The sequence below is a fragment of the Pteropus alecto genome, unplaced genomic scaffold, assembly GCF_000325575.1.
Source record: "Pteropus alecto unplaced genomic scaffold, ASM32557v1 scaffold59, whole genome shotgun sequence".
Classification (NCBI taxonomy): domain Eukaryota; kingdom Metazoa; phylum Chordata; class Mammalia; order Chiroptera; family Pteropodidae; genus Pteropus; species Pteropus alecto.
In genome coordinates, this window is record NW_006443292.1 from 3,777,660 (window position 1) to 3,785,092 (window position 7,433).

Consider the following 7,433-nt stretch of genomic DNA (forward strand, 5'->3'; position numbering starts at 1 on the left):
GGTAGAGAAATGAAAAATAAACACGTCGATGCCAGTCACTGGGGTCTGGGGACATTTGGGTTCACATCTCTTGATAGAGAAGATTGTCTCCCTGGAGGCCGGATGCCAGCGACGTTTCCTTTGGATGATATTTTTCCTCAGGCTGGATCTGGGCCACCTGCGGCATCCAACTGTTGTTCGTTATTGAAGAAATATTAATAATAAAGCGAATATTTATCGAGCACTTACTCTGTGCCTGGCCATTTCCCAAGCTCTTGACAGTAATTAACCTATGTAATTCTCACAAGAAATGCAGAATATACTTATGACAACACAAACAAAGAGCTTCAGCAACTTGCTCAGCGTCTCTCGGCGAGAAAGTGGCAGAGTCAGGATTCGAACACCAGCCAGCGGGCTCCGGAGACGGTCCAGTCAACCACTGGGCCATTCTGCCTGTGGCTCCTGGGTGTGTCTCTCCTGGAGCAGTTTTCCCAGGTTTATCCATCAGAATTGTCTAGGTCACTCTACAGTGGTAGCCCCCAAATTTCGGTGGCTTGAAACCATGAAGGTTTATTTCTTGCTTATGCTGCACGATTATTCATAGCTGGCAGATGTGTCACTGTCACCCCGGACGGATGGAGCTGACCCATCTGGAACGCTGCCAGCTGTCATGGCAGAGAGGAAGGACCAGAGCATCAGCTCCTGATGGCTTCCTCTAGGGAGCGGCGTTTATCACTCCTGCTCGCCTTCCATTGGCCGAAGCAAGTCACGTGGCCACGCCCAACTCCAAGGGGGCTGAGGAAGGGCAGGCCCTGTGTAGAGAGAGGGCGTATGGTCAGGGCACAGGCGGCATCTGCTTCACTAAGAACGAGCAGATTCACCCTTGTTTCTCCCATGGCATCTTCTGTAACCGTGAGAGCTTCGGCTTCTGCTCCCAGGTCCTCAAAATGTACTTCACATTTTCTGGCCCCCCTGACTTGGCCGCATCTCTGCTACTCTTGCATTCGTCATTCATACTTCACATTTTCTGGCCCCCCTGGGGGTGGGCGAGGAAGTCCTCGCCCTAGTCTCAGGCTTGTCTTGTTAGGATTTGTTTACGGCTTGGCCGCATCTCTGCTACTCTTGCATTCGTCATTCGCCATTTCCTTTAAAAGACCCTCCAACATTTATTGGGTCTTTTCTGCTTGGCAGGCACTGAGGTAGAGGCTGGGGCAACGAATCGGATGAAACACAGTCTCTACTCTGAAGCACTTAATAGAGCAGTATTCTAGTATTGGGAGAAGTACTAAATGCCAAGCAAGATATTATGCTAAGTAAGTTTGCAAAACTTTGCAAAGTATCACCTCCTTCTGAATCGTCACAAAACACACTGCTGTAGCCAAAGGGCTCTGAGAAAGACTGCAGAAGGAAATCTGTTTATTTCACCCCGGATTTTCCAAACGTATTTGACATCGGAAGCCTTTTAAACCAAATCGCCTGTAGTAACATCTCAAGAAACTAGAATTCCGTGGAACACACGTCGAAAAAGCTGTTGGATGGAAATGGCAGGTCTGAACAGAACAAAAAGGTCGGGGAAGGAAGAATTTTCTCTGACAGTCTTTGAAGAGCTGAGTCTTCTCCTGCCCAGGGGCTCAGACTGGGACAGTAATTTACACCACTGGCTCTCCTGGGTCACCGGCTTGCTAACTGCAGATCGTGGGACTGCTCCATTCCCATACTGGTGAAGGAATCTGTCATAAAGAATTGCCACCTCCTTATAATAAATCACACACAGGCACGTGCCACTGAACGACAGGGACACGTTCCGAGCAACGCGTCGCTGGGCGATTTCGTCGCTGTGGGAACACCAAGGTGCACGTCCTCGTGGACAGCACACATCTAGGCTACGGGGTGCAGCCGGCCGCTCCTACGCTGTACACACGCGCGGCATGTTATTATTCAAAACAACGCGAAATTAAATCGCGCGCAGGAGGAAACGATGTAATCCAGAGATATGGTCAACACGAGATGAACGAGGCTGCTGCTGCCATAACACGGCTCCTGTTTTACGATAAACTTCTCTTCAGAAGTAGCAAGAGTACACGCTGCCAGAACGATCAGAAGCGTGGTACAGTAAGCACATACACCGGTATTTTGTTTATTTTGAGATCAATGGGGTCTCAAGGATTGTGAATGGTACATAATTGTATGTGCTGTCCTGTCATGAGACTGGCAGTGCAATAGGCTTGTTTACACCCACGTCACCACAGACAGGTGACATGCCCGACATTGTGATGGCTACGACGTCACTAGACAGGAATTTGGTTTTAGCTCCGTTATAATTTCATGGGACCGCTGTCGGATATGGGGCCCGTCATTGACCAAAAGGTTGCTATGCGGTGCATGACGGTGTAGGTATGTGTCTGTTCCGTCTCTCTGGAGATTTGGGCACAGCCTCGTGGCACCTCACAGTTCACAGACTGCTTTGTGGATGAGTAGCTGTGACGGAAATCTCAAGTCCTTCCCATTAATTCCTTCTGTGGGATACAGCAGCCATCTCATTCTTTGGCGAGTTGGTGTTCTTTGTTCTAGGAAACACGGAAATTGTACCTTCAACGTTGTAAAAACATTGTTTACAAAGTCCAACGGGAAAAGGTCCAAAGAGTGGAAATACTGATACAGTAATTACGCTTAGTTTCGAGGCTAATTTTATTGTGAAATTTTCCTTTAATTATGTTTCTCGACTTTGCCCATAATCGTTAGGAGTTAAGCACTTACAGGAAATCAGCATATGGCTTTTTAATGAATCAATGGTGCGTAACCGAGACGTGTGGAGGTTGGTGTTTATTTTGACATCAAAGGGAGAAAAATCAAGCCCAGAGGTACTTGTTTTCTGGAAGAAAAATCACACTCTTATGTGTTAAGGGGACAGGAATCTTTTTAAATTTAACTATTTTCTCTGACTTACTGCCACCTCTAATCCGAATCTTTCAATAGGGTTTAAATATTGGCTTCCTGGCTATTTACTGCACAGTCGATTATGTACTTTTAATTAAGAAATTTCCTAAGAGCCTCCTTCCATTTCACCCTTATAGCCAAACAGCAGAGGGTGTGGCCTCTCCGCAAAGAATGATTTTCTGTCATTCACGTCCAGGAAAAGACAGAGAAACGGGAAGAATCTGATTTGAGGGAAAGTCAAGCGTGCAAGATGATGAGAATTTCTTCTTAGAACTTAAAAAAGATGTCTTCTAACTACATGATACAGTGTGAGGCTAAAAGCCTGGCCAAATACCTACTCACAGATCTGGTCCCTTCAATCTCTCAGCGCTTCCTGGACACGTCCTGCTTACAAAGAGTCTTGCAAAAACCTGGAGGCTGAATCCTTGTCATGGGGACAGTGCCCCATCTAGTGGTCAACAGGATAATTGCAAAAATAGCTTCACAGGTCACCTGCCAAACTATTTCAAAACTGGTCTTCGGACCTAAGTTATTTATGCCAGTCTTTGCTACACATTAAAATCGCCTGGGGAGCTTGTAAAAATCTGATGCCCAGGATACATCCCATACCTATGAAGTCAGAATCTCTGGGAGGGCAGCTCAGGTATCAGAGTCTTTTCAAACTCCCAGATGGTTCCAGTGAGAACCGGTGATCTTTACAACCAAAATAATGCGTTCGACACATTGAAATAACTCTACAGTTATTTCATATCGTGCATATCATAAAAATAATTATATGTACACAGGTTTCTATTTTTCTTCTTTTTAAAAATTGGGATCAACACACAGCATACCAGAGAAGTTATAAACACAGACTTGAACCAGAGTGTGTGGGTCCCAGTCCCCATCACTGGTCCTGATGTTTTCGTGAGTAAATACCTGTGAATCTCTTAGAACTGACCCTACTGCATAATAAATGTGCTTTAAATGGATGTTATTAAGTCTATAACATTACTTTGCAACTTGCTCTTTCAACTTAAATATGTCATACACATCTCAAATAGTCCATATGATAGATCTAACTCATTTATCGATAGCTGGCCCAAAGCCACCTGTGAATAGATGTCCTTTGAAGTACAGCATCCGCCAAATGGATTCGCTGGGTTAAATGGTATATCGTTTGACTTTTTAACTGATGCCGTCAGCCAGCTTCCTTTATCAAAAGGACGTAATTATTTTAACTGATGGCATCGTATGAGACGGCCTGTTTTCTCCACCTTCATAAGCACTGAATGTACTTTTAAAGCCTTTTAACTCTTGCCAGTGTGATTGGTGAAAAATACTATCATGTTGATATACGTCGTAGTTCCTGTTGAATAGAGAGTCTGGAGATTTTTAAACATTTGTTGGCCATTTTCGTTTCCTCTTCCATGTCTTGCCCAGTCGTACACTTCGCTCACGTTTCTATTGGTTGTTCTTGTCAGCCACAAGGGTTCCTTGCACATTAGAGAAAATAACTTCTCTGTCCAGAATATTGCAAATATATTTTGCAGTATGTTTTTGCATTTTAACTTTCTATAGTCAAACGTGTTAGTTTTTCCCCTTATGGAGTCTAGATTCTCTGTATTGCGTAAGTTCCCACCCCCAATCTTGAGGTTATGCAAGTTTTCTCCTAAGCTTATTCTATTACTTTTTGGTTTATGTTTTTCATTTTGAGTTTTAATGCATTCATAATAATTTTATTCATGGTTGGAGTTTTGGTATTTTTGTAAGTAAATAATCAATTTTACCAATAACATTAATTAAATAGGCCATCTTTTCCCCATTGACTAGAAATGCTGTCTTTATCATGTATTAAATTTGAATATATACTCAGATTTTTTGACAGTCTGGCCTTCTGATCTGTAAGCTTAGTTATGATCTAAAATGATATGATTATTAAAAAATGATTACATTAGCATCGTGGAAAGTTTTAACGTCTGGTAAGGCAATCGTACCTCAATATTCTTTTTCAAAACTAAAGATTTTTGGTGTCAATTCTAAAACATTTAAAATTCCTTCAATATAAATACTAAAATGCTTTTTGTACAACTCTAGAAAAACACCATTGATATTCTGATTGGAATTAATATAAGGTAAATATTTATAGGAAAATCATTGACATTTTTATGTGCCTTCCATTTGTTCGAATATTGTTTTTATGGCTTTCTTCAGGGAGGTCTTATAATTTTTGGAAAAATTTTATAGTGAAATAAGATAATACCCATAAAGCACGTAGCCTACATAACCAGCATATAATAACTGTTAAAAATGTTAGCTATTATTATTTTGTTGTTATTTCGTTATCTTTATTTATTCTCATTAGATGAAATCATAGCAAAGACAAGGCTTAAAAACTTACTGATAAACTCACATGAATCCTCAATGATATAGAAATATCAATTCTCTCCATCGATCTATAGACTCAATACGATCTCAATACAAATTCCGGATTTTGCTTGTGCGCGCATATGTGTCTGTGTGCGTGTAAATGTGTCTGTGTGTGTGTCAGTTCACAAGCTGATCGTAAAGTTTACACGGCCACTTGACATGCCTAAAATAGAAAAGCTGATTTTGAAGAAAAAGCGCGGAGCGGGAGGACGTACACTCCAGGACGTCAACACTTGCTACGAAGCTCAATCATTAAGACGATGTGGAACAAGATCAGACACCTGATCAGTGGAACAGACTGGAGAGTCTGGAAGTACCCATACGTGCTCAATTTATGACGAGGGTGACGCTTTTATCGTCAGAGCAATGGGAAAGGATGATCTTTTCGGTAAAAAGTGCTGGGTCAATTGCAAATCAATATTGACAAAATTTATGTTGATCTCTAGAAACGCTCTACACAAAAATCAATTCCAGACGGATGGTAGGTCTAAATGTGAAAAGTAAAACAACAAAGACATAAAAGGTAATACATAAAAGAGACTTCCGTCACGTCCTTGGGATAGACAAAGGTTTCTTACACAGGACACAAAAAATATAAAACCTAAAGTAAAAGGTGGATACATTGACCTATATTAAGATTAAGAAATTCTGTCATCCAAGGACACCTTATCTGCTTCAACATAAGAAAATCGATCAATGTACTACCTCGTATTAATAGAATAAAAAACACACAACACGGTGATCTCAATAGATGCAGAAAAGCACCTGACAAAATCCAATGCCCTTTCATGATAAAAACAGTCAACAAACTAGGGATAGAAGAAAATTTCTTCAATCTGATAAAGGGCATCTAAGAAAACCCCACAGTTAACCGAATGTAGAAAGACTTAACATGAAATGGCAAAAGAGCTAAGATGATCCTAAAATCGGGAACAAGACAGGGATGTCCTCTCCCAATACTTTTATTCAATGCTGTTCTGATGGTTCTAGCCAGGACAGTTAGGCAAGAAAGAAAAGTAAAAGAAGAAGTAAATTCTCTTTTTTTAGATGATGTGATCTTATACACAGATAATCTTAAGGAATCCATACCAAAGGAACCTATTAGAGATCATGAGTTTAGCAATTTGCAGGATATAAGATCAATATATAAAAATCTACTTTTTATTTCTATGTATTAGCGACCACTAACCTGGAAATGAAATTATTCGTCAAGAAAACAATTCCATTTACAAGAGCGTAGCAAGGAATAACGTACTTGGGAATACATTTAACAAAAGAAATGCAAAAATCTTATACTGAAAGCTACAAAATGTCATTGAAAGAAATTAAAGAACACCTACATAAATGAAAAAAAATCCACGTTCATGGATTGAAAGACTTAATATTGTTAAGACGGCAATATTCCTCAAATTGTTCAACAGATTCAACACAATCCCTACCAAGATCCCAGCTGCCATTTTTGCAGACATAGATAAGCTGATCTCAAAATTGATACAGATATGCAAGAGACTCAGAATGGGCTGAACAATCTTGATAGAGAAGAACAAAGTTGGAAGATGCATACTCGCTAGTTTCAAAACTTACTACAAAGCTACAGCAACCAAGACAGCGTAGTATGGACATAAGGATTGCTATATAGATCAATGGGATGGAATTGAGAATCTAGGAGTAAACCCTTACATTTATGATCAACTGATCTCGACAAGGATGTCAAGACAATTCAGTGGGAGAAAGAATAGTTCTTTCAACAAACGGTGGGACAAATGAATACATGACAAGATATAAAATTGGACTCTCTCGCATTATATCCCAAAGTTTGCTCAAAATGGCTCAAAGCTAAAATTCTAAGACTCGTAGAAGAAAACACAGGTACAAACCTTTCTGATTAGGCAACGGTTTCTTAGATATGACGTCAAAACACAAGCAACCAAAGAAAAAAATGGATGTTAGACTTCGTAAAAATTTTTTAATTTGTGCTTCAAAAGACACTATCGAGATAACGCACAGAATGGGAGAAAATATTTGCGACTCATATATGTGATAAGGGACTTGTATCCAGAATATATAAATAACTATTACAATTCAACGATAAAAAAAAAAAAAAAAAA